This window comes from Sus scrofa, chromosome 15 (assembly GCF_054392235.1).
Source record: "Sus scrofa isolate SSC_HxYL_T2T_F1_AM1 chromosome 15, Sscrofa_HxYL_maternal_Yorkshire_Landrace_v2.0, whole genome shotgun sequence".
NCBI classification, from domain to species: domain Eukaryota; kingdom Metazoa; phylum Chordata; class Mammalia; order Artiodactyla; family Suidae; genus Sus; species Sus scrofa.
The window spans coordinates 51,387,609-51,402,756 of record NC_139397.1 but is presented as its reverse complement, the minus strand read 5'-3'; positions in this window follow the sequence as shown (position 1 = coordinate 51,402,756).

The window sequence follows — 15,148 nt, the reverse complement described above, 5'->3', positions numbered from 1 at the left end:
AAAAAGTAAAATAGAGTAAGAGAGTCCCTAAGAAATATTTTCACTCGGGAGTTCTGTCGTGGTGCAGCAGAAATGAATCCAACTAGGAACCATGACGTTGTGGGTTCAATCCCTGCAGCTCAGTGGGTTAAGGATCCAGTGTTGCTATGAGCTGTGGTGTAGGTCGCAGATGCGGCTGGAATCTGGCGTTGCTGTGGCTGTGGCTTAGGCCAGCAGCTACAGCTCTGATTAGACCCCTAGCCTGGGAACATCCATGTGCCGTGGGTGTGGCCCTAAAAAGACAAAAAAAAAAAAAAAAAAAAGGACTTTCACTTGTCTGTCATGGTTTATCCACACCTTCTCTACCTGTAGGCAGATTAATTCAGTTTTCCCCATGGTTGTAACTGCTCCCTGACAGTGGACAGACACATTGGGTTTAGAGGAAGCAGCAGTAGCAATCTATCCTGAATGCAGATTTTCTGTGGTCTTTTTTCATCTGATGAAATAGTTTATCACCCCATATTCTTCCATAATGTTTGTATTGTTAATTGTGTGAAAAATTGAAGTATAACATCTATTTGAAAATTGCACAGACCATAAGTGTATAGTTCAGTGTGTTTTCATAAAGTGAGTATGTTGGTGGAAACTGTGACTAGATCTGATAAAAGAGCACTTCCAGAATCCTGGTAGCTCCCTTGAGCCCCTTACTGCCGGCAGTTGCCCTCCCCAAGGGTAGCCTCTTTCTTGACTTCTAATGCCTCAGGTGTGGTTTCCTTGTTTTTGAATGTTTTATCAGTGGAATCACACAGCAGTTATTCTTTTTTGTGCTGGCTTCTTTCGCTGATTTATGTCTGTGAGATCCATCCATGTGTAGCTTGGGTTGTAGGTCACTTTATTCTCATTGAAATACCCCACAATATGTTCCTCCATAATGCTATGGGCACTTGGATTTTTTCCAGTTTGGGGGGTAATAGGAAAAGTGCTGCCATCAACATTCTTATACAGGTCTTTTGATACAGATGTGCCTGTCTGTTGAAAGGAGTCAGGTGAGTTTATATTCCCACCATTGTGCTCCGCGTACTTACCAGACATGGAACCATCAGCCTTTTTCATTTTGCCCATTCTGGTGGTGGATAGTAAGATTGCATGGTGCTACTTATTTGCCAGTTAGATAGATTTTGTTTCAAGCTTGTTAAAGTAATTCGTCCATTTTTCCTCTATTGGATTGTCTCCCTTTTCTTTACCAATTCGTAGACATTTAAAAAAAGTCTTCTGGATGTGAATGATTTATTGATTATATTTATTACAAATATATTCTCCCTTCCAGGGGTTTGGCTTTTCACTCCCTGAATGGTGTCTTTTGAAGAACAGAAATTCTTAATTTTAGCATGTAATAATAATATAACATAGCTTTTCATTTTTTCTTTTTACATAGCACTTCTTTTAAATGTGTGTATATATTATTTAATATATTTCTCTACCTCAAGGGCAGGAAGAGAGTGTCCTATGTTTTTTCAAACTCCTTTATTGTCTTATCTTTTACTTTTAGTCCTTCAGTATTAGGATGTATGATTGTCATTTTGTTCTTGGATGAGATTAACATTTAAGTCAGTAAACTTTGAGTAGGCAGATTGCCCTCCAGCACGTGGGTGGGCCTCACCCAGTCAGTTGAAAGTCCAAAGAGAACAAAAAACTTGCCTCCCTGAGCAAGAGGGAGTCCTCCAGCAGATGTCCTCAGCTTCACTTCCATCCTTGGCTTTCCCAGGTCTCCAGCCACGTCAGCCCTGTGGATTTGGGGTTATCTAGCTTCCCTAATCACATGAACCAATTCCTCTTGTGAAATGTCTTTCTGTGTATATAGAGACACATCTCTAGGTTCTGTTTCCCTGGCCAACCCTGACTAATACATTGGGTGAAATAGAGGTCAGGATAGACTGTTCAGTGCTCTGAAGCACCTGAATTTAACCCCAGGGCTCCAGGGGAACCCAGTGTAGTGCTCCTGCTTCAGAACTCATATCTAATGTACTCTGTGGATGTGTCATTTATTGCCCGCTTGTAGTTGCCCATCTCTCCTTACAGACAGTGTGGAGTCTCTGGAGCATGGGAATGAGCCATGAGATGGGAGAGACTGGCCTGCCCACCACACACAAAACAAAGGGTGTTGACCTTGAGATCTCAGGAAGGATGCCCTGTGGGGAAGCAGGGTCAAGCACCTCAAGGGTAAGGTCAGGCAGAACAGCGGGTAAGAGGTCCAGGAGAAGAATCTGACAGGGGAGGGGCCCAGCCAGTGGGAGGCGCTGTGGCCGGTTCCCCTCCCCATTGGATGAGGGTTATTACCCTGTGACCCAGCTACCCCCTCTCACTTTGAATCTCACTGGGTAATTCATAGTCTCTTCCATCTGCTTTTCTCTGCTAGCCTTTGTTCACTGTTCTGTAGAGAAAAGAATTCCAGTGGAATAGATGGTTGTTTCTGAGTCAAACAGACCTCTTTTGGAGAAGAGAGGGAGGAGGAAGAGGGATTCAGAGTCCCCTGGGCTCCTCCATGGTTAATTATATACAAACCTGCCCTTTAGGACCTGCGGGCACCCCAGGCAAACCACTGTACCAGGTAATGAATTTTTATTATCCTTTATTTTACCCCTGAGCTATGGCACTTGATTATTTGAGTCCTGTGGGCTTTTCTGGATCTATTGACTGTAGGGTTTGAGGACTAGTATGTGCATGGAATACACCATTACAGTTTGGGATCCATAAAAGGTATTGGAATTCTGGAGAGTGTTTCTTTCAGGTTTAATTCAGCCAAGGAGTATAAATTAATATTATACAAGGCTGTAACGAAATTACCTATTGAAGGTACACTCTTGAATAAGATGTTATAATTCCTATAGGCCCTTGATACCTTTAAAGGCAAGAATTCTACAGGACAAAAGTGTTATTCAAGTAATCTTTCAATAAATCTTCTTCCCCTTTTTGCCTAGGTAACGCCATGTTCATGGGCATGATGATGATTTTCTAATTACATTATTTAAGATGAGATTTAATGTGTGATGTACATTCAGCCAGATTTTGGAAAGGCATTCTTATTTTTGGCTATATATAAAAAATACTCAATATGTATTTGTTAATAACTAAATGAGGAAAAATCACAAAGACTGTTTTTAAAATAAAATTTTTCATTTAAATTCTGCTTTTTTCCCTAAGTGGTAGGCTCCGAAAAAATGATCCCTTTTGTGAATGTCTGGTTATTCTTGCTGTGTTCTATCACTATTATAATCAATAGATGATTTTTAAGACAATTAAACTGCTCACACTAATGACAATTTATCCCATTGTTACTATAGCTACGAAAGACAAAACAAAACAAGCAAATGGAAAATTATTTCTCTGTTGTGAAGACCAAAAGAATATCAGCATTGGAAAATCATTGAGGCATTGAAATTCTGTGTGAACAATCTATGGTCATTTTTCTGGAGGTCCTTCCCCCTGACCTCTCATCCTCAGAAGGACTGACTGTCAGGTTGTCATTTCCAGGACGTGTTGTTCCTCTGACTTGTCGACTGTGGACACTGCAGAAAAGGCAGCAGAATTGTGCTGAGTGAGCTCCACTTATTTGGGGTAAATTAAGTAACAGATCTGAGAAAATCATTTGATGGTAGATAGAAAGTGTGACCACAACAGGGAAATTATATACCTCAGTGGAGAAGTTGGCTCATAGGAATTTCATCTTTATTTCAGTGTCTCTTAGTGGGTCATCCTATTTCATACAAGACAAGGTATCTGCAAAGAAGACATGGCATGGCTGAGGTGAGATACCTGCTGTGGGGGCAGTCAGAGCAAACTGCCTCAGGCATGAGACAAGGTCTCTAAGATGTAGAGTCTGTGCAAAGATGTTAAACTTGAGAACAATCTAAAATGGGGTCCTCAGGGGTTGCCAGGAACACAGAAGGAAGAAATCTAGGAGTTTGTTAGTCAGGGTTCTTCAGAGACACAGAACCAATAGTGTGTTTGTGTGTGTGTGTGTGGGGGGGGATGCTTATTATAAGGAATTGATTGACGAGTGCACACCTGGAGATCCAGAAAGAGTCCATGTCCTAGTCTAAGTCTAAACTCTGTCTGCTGGAGAATTCTCTTACTCAGGAGTTGGGGGGAGGTGTTGATCTTTAGTTCTATTCAGACCTTCAAGTGATTGGACGAGACCCACTGACATGATAGAGGGCCTTTTGATTTACTCAAAGTCCACTGACCTAAATGTTAATTTCATTCAAAAACACCTTTACAGAGACACTCCGAGTACTGTTTGACAAACTCTCTGGTCACTGTGGACCAGCCAATTGGACATATAAAATTAACCATCATGAAGGTCCAGATAACACACTGGAAAGAGGGAGCCTTTCTGCCATGGGTCTGTCCATCTGGCTGTAAAGCCAGTGCAGACTGCGGCTGCTTTCTGGCAAGAGCTTCTCCATGACCTGTATGATGTGTGTTGCACAGGAATATAAATGTCTGAGAGGTGGATGAAGCGATTCCCTCTTCCATGCTGGGGGAAATGGAGACCCTTTCCAGATTGGCTGCATTCAGATTGGAGGGTGGTTCCAGAGGGCACACAGACTCCTCCCCCGCTTTGTTGAAGGGGAGAATCTGAAAGAAAGAGTCTTCAGTCCTTTTTGCCTGGAGAGTGGCTTTTTGCAACGTAAGCCATTAGGAAAGAACTAGAGAGGCAAGTGAAAAACTTTTGTGATCAATATAAAGAGTGTAAACATCTACCCGGGGAAGTTAAATTTGATGACAACCTCGACCTTGAATCTGATAAACTCTTAAGCTGTTTGCATACCCCAAGCACATGTGCCTTAGTGTCAAAGCCTTCAGTCTCCCCAGGTTGTGTGTCTCCCAGCTCTGGGGTGTGGGGGAGGGAGAACAGTCAGTGCTCACCTTGTGCCTCTCAGGCTGACCCCATCAAAGGGAAGGCAGCTTTTAGGGATATGATCGAGGATGATCAGACCTTGAGAGTTCCCACTGTGGCTCAGTGGTAATGAACCCAACTAGTATCCATGAGGACGTGGGTTTGATCCCTGGCCTTACTCAGGAGGTTAAGGATCCAGCATTGCCACAAGCTGCAGTGTAGGTCATGGATGTGACTCAGATCCTGTGTTGCTGTGGCTGTGGTGTAGGCTGGCAGCTGCAGCTCTGACTTGACCCCTAGTGTGGGAACTTCCATATGCCAAAGGTGTGGCCACTAAAAAAAAAAAAAAAAAAAAAAAGAACCCCCAGAGCATTGAGCTCTTGCGTTTCCACTTGAGTGCTTACCCCACCATGGGCCCCTACAGGTGATTCATTGCAGTCTCACCTTCTGGAAGCACGCATGTTTACAAAGGGCAGAAACAAATAGAAATGGCTGTTCAGATATTGATAGGCATATCCAGATGTCTTTGTATAATCATTAATTTTTTTGGCTATGAAAGAAATCACGTTTTTAGAGAATGGGTAGAAGAAACAGAAAATAATAAAGGAAAAAATAAAACCCACCCAAGGTTAAACAATCACACTAATATTGAGAGTCTGTCTCGTGTCAGGTACAATGCTCCAAATAGCTGCTAGTAAGATACACACATTACATATGTTTCATGAAGCTGAACCTCCACACCATATTCTAGCTCTCTTTTCTCATACATATAAATATATACATACATACATGTGTATATGCATATATTAGCTAAAAATGTGTGCACGCCCATATGTTTTTAATTCAAAATTGAGACATTATTTGTATGAGTCTGACTACTGCTTTTTCACTTAAAAATGACTTGTGTGTATCTCCCCACATCATTAATATGGAGTCCTATCATTTATTTAATTCTTATGTTATTGTTGGATACTTAGGTTGATTTTAATTTTCTGCTATTATAAAAATTGTCATGAGGGCCATTCTGACATATGCATCTTAGCTTATTTTCTTAGGACCCATTCTGAGAAATTTCTTAGCTAGGGTCAAGATCATGAACATTGTCAGCAGTTTTGTAGCTTAGTGCCAAATTGCTTCTTCAGAAATGTCCACCACTTTAGGGCCCCTCTGGCAGTGCATGATGTAGGTAGTTTCCTACTCATTTATCAATATTAAGCGCTATTTAAAAAATTGCCTATGGGGGAGTTCCTGTTGTGGCTCGGCTGGTTAAGAACCCAACTAGTATCCATGAGAATATAGTTCGATCCCTGACCTTGCTCAGTGGGTTAAGGATCTGGCATTGCTGCAAGCTGGGGCATATAGGTCATAGATGCAGCTCAGATCTGGTATTGCTGTAGCTGTGATGTAGGCCTGCAGCTGCATCTACAATTCAGCCCCTAGCCTGGGAACTTCCATATGCTGTGGATATGGCCCTAAAAAGCAAAAAAAAAAAAAAAAAAAAAAAAAAAAAAAAAAAAAAAATGCCTAGGGGATGGATAAAGGTAGAGAACTCATTTTTATTAGGATATTTTGATGACCTGAGGGATCACAGTAGCTGTTTGGGCACTGAGATCTTCTTGGCCTAGGATGCCCAGAGTGGGTACTTCTAGTGCTAGGCCCAAGTCATGGCTGGGCGTATACATTTTCAAGAAGTCTGTTTTCAGATCTTGTGGTGGGAGACAGTGAAACCAGTTGGGGAGTAAAGTAAGTGGAAGTACTGAGTGGGAGAAACAGGCTGTCCCATGGGGGTGGGGGTGGGGGGCAGGGGCAGGGTGACCAGGCGCTACAGAGGAAACCACTCCTCCAGGTACTGGCTCCCAGAGAGAAACACCTTTCCTCCAGGTACTGGCTCTGAGGTCCAGGGCTGCAGTGGGATTCCAGCTCTGCATTCAGTGCCTGTCAGATATTATTGAAGTTACTCAGCCTTCCTGTGCCTCAGCTGATCTCCTAAAGATGGGGTGACAGTGGTACCCATCTCCTAGAAATCTGGGGAGGAGCCAGTGGTGCTGGACTTAGAAACTTTAGGGATGGAGTCTTGAGTCTGACTCTTGGAAAACACCCAGGAACTGTGACGCACTCATCCACACACTCAGGCGCCTCGAGGGCCAGATTCCTGAACAGACGGCGCTGTGTTGGATGCTGTGTTCTTCTGAAGAGCATCCATCTGGGGTATTCCTAGACTTGAGTGGTTGTGTGATTTCTAGGTACCATCTGCACATGGATCTTCTCTCGCCTCCCTCTCTCCTTCCTTTACCTTCTCCCTCCCTCCTGTACATGTCTCCTGAAGATTTATTCTTGCCAGGCCCAGCCTTAGGCCTGTGGAAGAAGTGATATCTTAGCCTTTTCCCACTGATATAACAAAAATACTGTAGACTGGGTGGCTTATGAGCAAGGAGCATTTATTTTTCATGTTTCTGGGGGCAGGAAGGCCAGGGTCATGGCGCTGGGAGAGTTGGTATCTGGAGAGGACTCTGCCTCCTTGTAGATGGTGTCCTCTGGCCGTCACCTTGCCTGGTTGGCTCTGAGGAGTTCCTTTTATTAGGACACTAATCCCATTTGTGAGGCTTCACCCTTATGACCTAGTCACCTCCCAGAGGCCTCACCTCCTGACACTACCACCCTTGGGGTTAGGATTGAAGATATAAATGGGAGGGGCACACAGACATTCATTCCATAGCAAGTGGTGAACAAATCACTTAGAATCCCTGATCTCCTGGCCCTTAAATCCAGTGCACGGTTCTTGTACTCAAGGGTGCCATGCCTTTCTGTTTTGATTGTGTCTTTCTTTATTCATGTTCTCTGTAGAATGCTCTTTTCTCTTGTTTTCCAATAAGTAGTCCTGCTGTTCTCTAACATCCAGCCCAAAGTCTCCTTGCTCCAGATCACCCTGGAGTCCCCCTATTGGAACAAGGGCCATGTGTCTGTGGGGCAGGCTGCAGCAGTGCTTTTTCTGCATGTTTAAGACTCTTGGGAGTTCCTGTCGTGGTGCAGTGGTTATCGAATCTGACTAGGAACCATGAGGTTGTAGGTTCAGTCCCTGGCCTTGCTCAGTGGGTTAAGGATCCGGCATTGCCATGAGCTGTGGTGTGGATCGCAGACGCGGCTCAGATCCCGAGTTGCTGTGGCTCTGGCATAGGCCAGTGGCTACAGCTCCAATTAGACCCCTAGCCTGGGAACCTCCATATGCCATGGGAGTGGCTCAGGAAAAGGCAAAAAAAAAAAAAAAAGACTCTTACTCTTCACCCCAATTACACAAACTGTGTCTACCTACCACCCTGGTCAGTTATGGCTATGAGCCTCCTCTCCTATGAGACTTAAGTTCTTTGCAGCTTATGTTCAGGACTTAATCCATCTTTGTTTCTCTTGCATTACCAAGAACAAGGCATGCACATAACTAATGAGAATTACATGTTTTTGAAGAAAATAAGTGAAGGAGGGAGCTGGCCATGGTTAATGTCATTTCATGAGGGCAGGTCTCAGGCTCTAAGAAACAGCAAATGGGTCTGAGTCCTCCCCAGGGCAGCCTGGGGATAGGCCAGTGCTGGAGCCCCTGCAGGTGGAGTCCAGGACTCTTCACAGGGAGGAAATTTGATTGCCCCAAGAACAGCTTCTAAAGACTCCTGTCCAGCTCCACTTCTCTGCACCCTCAAATGCTGTATTAGTTTCCTATTGCTGTTGTAACAAATTACTACAAACTTAGTGGCTTAAAATAACACAGATTTATTATCTTGTACTTCTGGAGGTCAGAGTCCAAAATGGGTCTCACTGGGCTTGAACCAGGGTTCAAGGGCTATAGTCCTACTGGGGGTTTTAGGGGAGAAAGTATTTCCTGCCTTTTCCAGCCTCTGAGGACCCCTCATTTCTTGGCTTGTGTCCCCTTCCCTGTGTCACTTTAACCCCTACTTCTGTCATTAGCCTCCTTCTATCACTTGGACCCTCTTGCCTCCCTCTCACAAGGATCCCTGTGATGACACCGGGTCCCAGATAATCTCTGTATCTTAACCCCTAAATTTAATCATATCTTCAAAGTCCTTTTGCCATGTAAAGCAATATGTTCTCAAGTTCAGAGGGTTATGACCTGGCTGTCTTTGGGAGTGTCAGAATTCTGTCTACCATAGATGTCATCATCACTTCTTTGGTGTCCAGGCCTCCAAACAGGCTTGGAGTTGACAAATGGAAGCCATGTCTGTGGTTGGTGTTCTCTGCTAGTTCGAGAGGGAGGCCTATGGCGAACCTGCTTCAGAGTGCATGTCCTTCCTGACTCGGCCTTTTGCCATTGACAGCACCCCTGGTCTGGGAACCCACCTCCTGACTGACCTTTCATTCTTTTTTCCATACCCAAGTTCCCATAGGCTAGAACAATATGAAAATAGGTGAGTCTGCAAAATCAATTGTGACAGACCTCGGGGTACAGATGGAGGAAACCAAGGAGAGAAATGAGGGATGGTGGATAATTCATAATTATAATATTTTAATTTTTGTCAAGATGATGGAAGATCTTGTTGGGTTAATTGGCCCTACAATATTAATATATTTTTTGCCTAGATATGCAATATGTATTAATTGCAAAAGCTGTAAAAGATCATCCGTAGAGAAGATTTGCCTAAATAATAGTGTTTTAAAATTTGTGCTACAATGGCCTGAATGTTTGTGTCCCTCCAAATTTATGTGTGGAACCTAATTCCCAAAGTGAAGTTATTCGGAGGTGGTGTCTTTGGGAGGTGAGAGGGCTGTGAGGGTGGAGTCCTCTGAATGGTGTTAGTGCCCTTCTAAGAAGAGACCTCAAGAGCTCCCTCACCCTTTTCCCCCTCGAGGGCAGGGGGAGGATGGTGCCTCTTAGCCAGGAAGTGGGTATTTCAGCTAGATACCAGATCTGCTGGTGCCTTGGTCTTGGACTTCCAGCCTCCAGAACTGTGAGAAATAAATGCTTATTCTTTAAGCTACCCCATCTGTGTTATTTTTGTTATAGCAGCTCAAGCTGACTCAGGCTTACACATAAGTCACTTCTAAGTAAGATAACTCCCTCTCTCTCTCCCTTTTTCTTCCTGGTTCTTTTCCAGTTGTAATTTAGAGCAATAACATTGGCCCTGTGTGTTTAGATTCCCATTCTCCACCAGAAGATGATAATGCTGCTTTACTTTTGAATGATTAAATATTTTAAATTATCAGGCTCTTTATTGAATGACTAGCTTTTTTCTGTATCATAAGGTAAGTTGATCATGCCCATAACTAAGATTTCTCTCTTGTGATACCAGCCGTTTCCCACTCAAAAGCTAGTGCTAGCTCAGGAATTCTTACACAGACATTAAGTTAGGGAGTTTGACTCTGTCCTCTTGACAATCTCATGGAGCTAAATGGCACATTTACAGGGGGTCAGCTGAGGGAAGAAGAGACTGTCTGCACAGAAAACCTGACATCGTAACCTGACATCGTAAATTGTTTTCAATTTTATTTTGCAGAAAATGCAAAAAGAGGATCATGTTTGCCTCTCCTTGCATTTGCAGTCTGGCATAGTCTTTCAAATCAAGGCTACAAAAGTAAAGAAAGATAAAACTATGATAAAACTTTAGTTAATATATTCAGTTTCCAAATGAAAATTTTGATTTCATTACTGTTTAGAAGTGAAACTCATTATATTCAGTAGGGGCTTAATATCTGTGAATTAAAAATTAATTTGTAATATTAAATTCAATCCAGATTATTTAATTTAAATACGTAATATATATTATGAAGCAGAGGCAGTGTCCTGATGGAGGCTGGGAAACACAGTCTCTATTTTTAGAAATCATCAGAGATTATTTCCCAACTGTTTGTGTTTTCTTTAACCTTGAGAAATATGTTAGACTGAAGAACATATTTTTCTTTGCTGGAGTATATAGCAAAGTTGTCTAAAACAATTTCGCCTATCTTCTCTACAAATGGAAAAATGCCTGTAGAAATGTTGGCATTTAATTAATTTCTGACTCCAGAAAGCACTGACTTTTAGCTTCTAAGCTAAGTGGACTGGATTTTATATCAGTGTAGTCTTCAGTTTAAAATGGGTAAGGATCTAAAAGGTTTCTTGTAGGTTGATTGTATTGAGCTTAGCATTTTCGGATACCAATGAGAGTGGATTTTATAGGGCAGCTTGTTAAGCAGCAGGACACCCCATTTTTCAGGGGAACTCCTGTGAGAGAGGGCAGTCTCTTGCTCAGCTAGCAGTTTGCTCTAGCGCTGCTTCCCAGACTGTCACCCTCCTCACTGTGGTGAGTCCCTGACTCCTAGCACCTTCTTCTGTCCCCAGCTCCTCCTGGGTACCTCTTTATAGTGGCCTCCAGTTTCAGCTGTGCTGGGCTCTAGCTTTGTGTCCTGGATACAAAGCCTGAAGCCAGCATCCTCAGTGCTTAGGTTGATGGCCTCACAGCTCTCTCCATCTTGCATCTCTCATTGCCATGGGTAGGATTGAAAGGGGTGTTTCCACATGATGTATCTGAATTAGAGGAGAGGTCAGAATCATGGAACAGAAAGACAATGGGAGAAAATGTAATCCATCTTCTCCTGCTGATGAGAAGTTTCCAGTGTAGCAGGAATTGTACTCAGCAGTTTACACTCAACAGGTCATTTAATATGCAAACAATCTGGAGTTCCTGTTGTGGCTCAGTGGTTAATGAATCCGACTAGGAACAATGAGGTTGTGGGTTTGATCCCTGGCCTCAATCAGTGGGTTAAGGATCTGGCGTTGCCGTGAGCTGTGGTGTAGGTTGAAGACGTGGTTCGGATCCCATGTTGCTGTGGCTGTGGCGTAGATTGACAGCTGTAGCTCCAATTAGACCCCTAGCCTGGGAACGTCCATATGCCAAGGGTATGACCCTAGAAAATACAAAAAAAAAAAGACAAAAAAAATGTAAATGATCTTACAAGGCAAGTATCATTATCCCCACGTTACAGCTGGATAAATTGAGACTTAAAGAGACTAGCTCTACATGGTAGAACTGGGATTCTAAGCCAGGTCTTTCCTGCTCATGTGTCTGCTCTTAAAAGTAGCAGCCCCAACTTACCTAGTACTTTCTGTGTTCCAGCTGTTAGTCTAAACACTGTACACATTTACACTCATTTAGTTCTTTCAACTAGGTGGTGGGTATGATTATTATTGTTATCATTTGCTATTATTGTCTGCATCCTCTAAAATCCATATTTTGAAGCTCTAACCCTCAAAGTGATGGTATGTGGAGGTGGTGCCTGTGGAGGGTGACTAAGTCATGAGGTGGAGCCCTCACAAGTGGGATTAGTGCCCTGATAAAAGACCACACAGAGATTCCTGGCTTATTCCACCATTGAGGATGTAGTGAAAACAATGGCCATGCATCAGCCAGGAAGGGGGTTCTCTCCAGACGCTGAATCTGCCAGTGCCCTGATCCTGGACTTCCCAGGCTTCAGGACCACGAGAAGTGTCTGCTGTTTATAAACCACTCAGTCTGTGGTATTTTGTTATAACATTTTGAACTAAGGCAGAAAGATATACCTTAAAACGTGTAATAAGAATTATCTTTAGGATAGGGGACCTTAATTTTTATTTCTTTCATTGGCTTGCTTGTATTCCCTAATTTTTCTCTATAAAGATAATAGCTCATATCGATCAAATACTTACTACGTGCAAAGCTCTGTGCTAAGCACTTCGCTCAATCCTTATCATAGCCCTGGGAAATAGACACGATTATTGTATGTTAAGGATTTGGCAGCTAAGGCACAGAGAAATCAAGTAGCCAACCAGAGGTCACACGGCTAGTAAGTGACAAGCCGACATTCAAGCTCGTCTCATCTAAGACCCATCTTGAGAACCACTACCATCTACTGTCTCCCAGATGGGCCTTCCCTGCTCATGCCTTAAAGTTTTAAAAGTTAAAAAATTCTCATATACATCCGTGTTCATTGCAGTGCTGTTCATGATAGATAAAAGGTAAAACAACTCAAATGTACACCCGTGGATGAGTGGATAAACAGAACATGGTACATATATACAATGGAATATCATTCAACTTTTAGAAGAAAGGAATTTCTGGCTGAACCTCAAGGACATTAAAATAAAAGTGAAATGGGACTTCTGGTTGGCTCAGTGGTAACAAACCCCACTAGTATTCATGAGGATTCGGGTTCAATCCCTGGCCTCACTCAGAGGGTTAAGTATCTGGCATTGCTGGGAGCTATGATGTAGGTCACAGATGAGGCTTGGATCCAGTGTTGCTGTGGCTGTGACGTAGGCCAGCAGCTGCAGTTCCTAGCTTGGGAACTTCCATATGATGCGGGTGCAGCCCTAAAAAGACCAAAATAAATAAATGAAAGTGAAAAAAAGCCAGTTACAGAAGGACAGATGGTGTGAGGTCCCACTTCTCTGTGGTACCTAGAGTGGTCACATTCAATAGAGACAGAAAGTGGAATGGTGGTTGCTCAGGCTGGGGGGTGGGTGAGAGACAGTGTTTGATGGGTATGGAGTTTTAGTTGGGGAAGATGAAAAAGTTCTGGATGGTGGTGATGGTTACACAACTGTGTGAATGTACTTAATATCACTCAGTGGTACAATGATTAAAGTTGTACATTTTATGTTATATAATCATATATATTTAATCACATACACACACACACACAAACTCATAAAAATAAGGACTTTGGTATGAGATGGACCCTAGAGTTTTGTTTTTTTTTTTTTTTTTTTTTGTCTTTTTTTTCTTAGGGCGGAGTTTCTTTTTTCTTTTTTCTTTTTTTGTCTTTTTTTCCCTAGGGCCGCATCTATGGCATATGGAGGTTCCCAGGGTAGGTGTCTAATTGGAGCTGTAGCTGCCGGCCTATGCCAGAGCCACAGCAATGCAGGATCTGAGCCGCGTCTGCAACCTACACCACAGCTCATGGCACCGCCAGATCCCTAACCCACTGAGCAAGGCCAGGGATCGAACCCGCAACCTCATGGTTCCTAGTCGGATTCGTTAACCACTGAGCCATGACGGGAACTCCAGCCCTAGAGTTTCTTGGTGGGAAAACCTTACCACATCATACCTCCCCTGTGACCTTGAACACATTGGTGGGTTCCCAGCATGCTCAGTGGTTCTCCAGAAGATGACTTGTTTTGAATTGGGTCAAAATGGCCCAACATGGTCACAGAGTAATCCTGTCCATGAACCAGATTTTGGTTTTCTGTGGTGTGATGGGTACTTTTATGTGTCGACTTGACTGGGCCATGATGTGCCGAATATTTTGTCAGATGTTATTCTGGGCATGTCTTTGAGGGTGATTCCCAATGAGATCAGCATTTGAATCAGAACACACACACACATCCTGCTGGTTCTGTCCCTCCGAAGAACCCTGACTAATACATACAGACTATTACTGTTATTCCTGAATATTTAACTGAAGGTGATGTAAGGGAAATTATAGTAAAGAATTTGAATATCAAAAAGATGGCTTCAGAGTGATCAGGTTTTTTAAATTGAAATATAGCTGACTTATAATGTGTTAGTTTCAAGTGTACAGCAAAGTGATTCAGTTATACACACACACACGTTATATGTTATTTTTCAGATTCTTTTCCATTATCACCTTGTTAGTGATCTATTATATATACATTGTAGTGTGTATATGTTAATCTTAAATTCCTAATTTATCTCCCTCCCATCCCTTTTGGTAACCATAAGTTTGTTTTCTATGTCTGTCAGTCTATTTCTGTTTTGTAAATAAGTTCATTTGTATCACTTTTTAAGATCCACATATAAGTGATATCATGTGGTATTTGTCTTTCCCTGTCTGACTTCACTTAATATGATAATCTCTAGGTCCATTAATGTTACTGCTAATGGCATTATTTCATTCTTTTTTACGTCTGGGTAATATTTCTGTGTGTGTGTGTGTGTGTGCGCATATCACATTTTCCTTATCCATGCCAGAATGATCAGTTTCAAATATGTCTGTATATATTAAGGCTAGTTTGCTTACATTTTTTTTTTTGGTCACTGAATTGTTGAATTATTTTCTGTTTTATAGATTTGGCTGATCTTATCTAAAAACAATAAACAAAATCTTTATTGTACTAGTCTGATATTTCTATGGCATCAGCTCACTCCCAGCCGAACTGATGCATCTTGACCTCACACCTCACACTCCACACTGACAAATAAGAAGAAATCTTCTCTTGTGTAGTATGAAACTGTTGAACATATTAAAGAATTTTCTTCTGGAAATAGATTGCTGTTGATCAAGGTGATA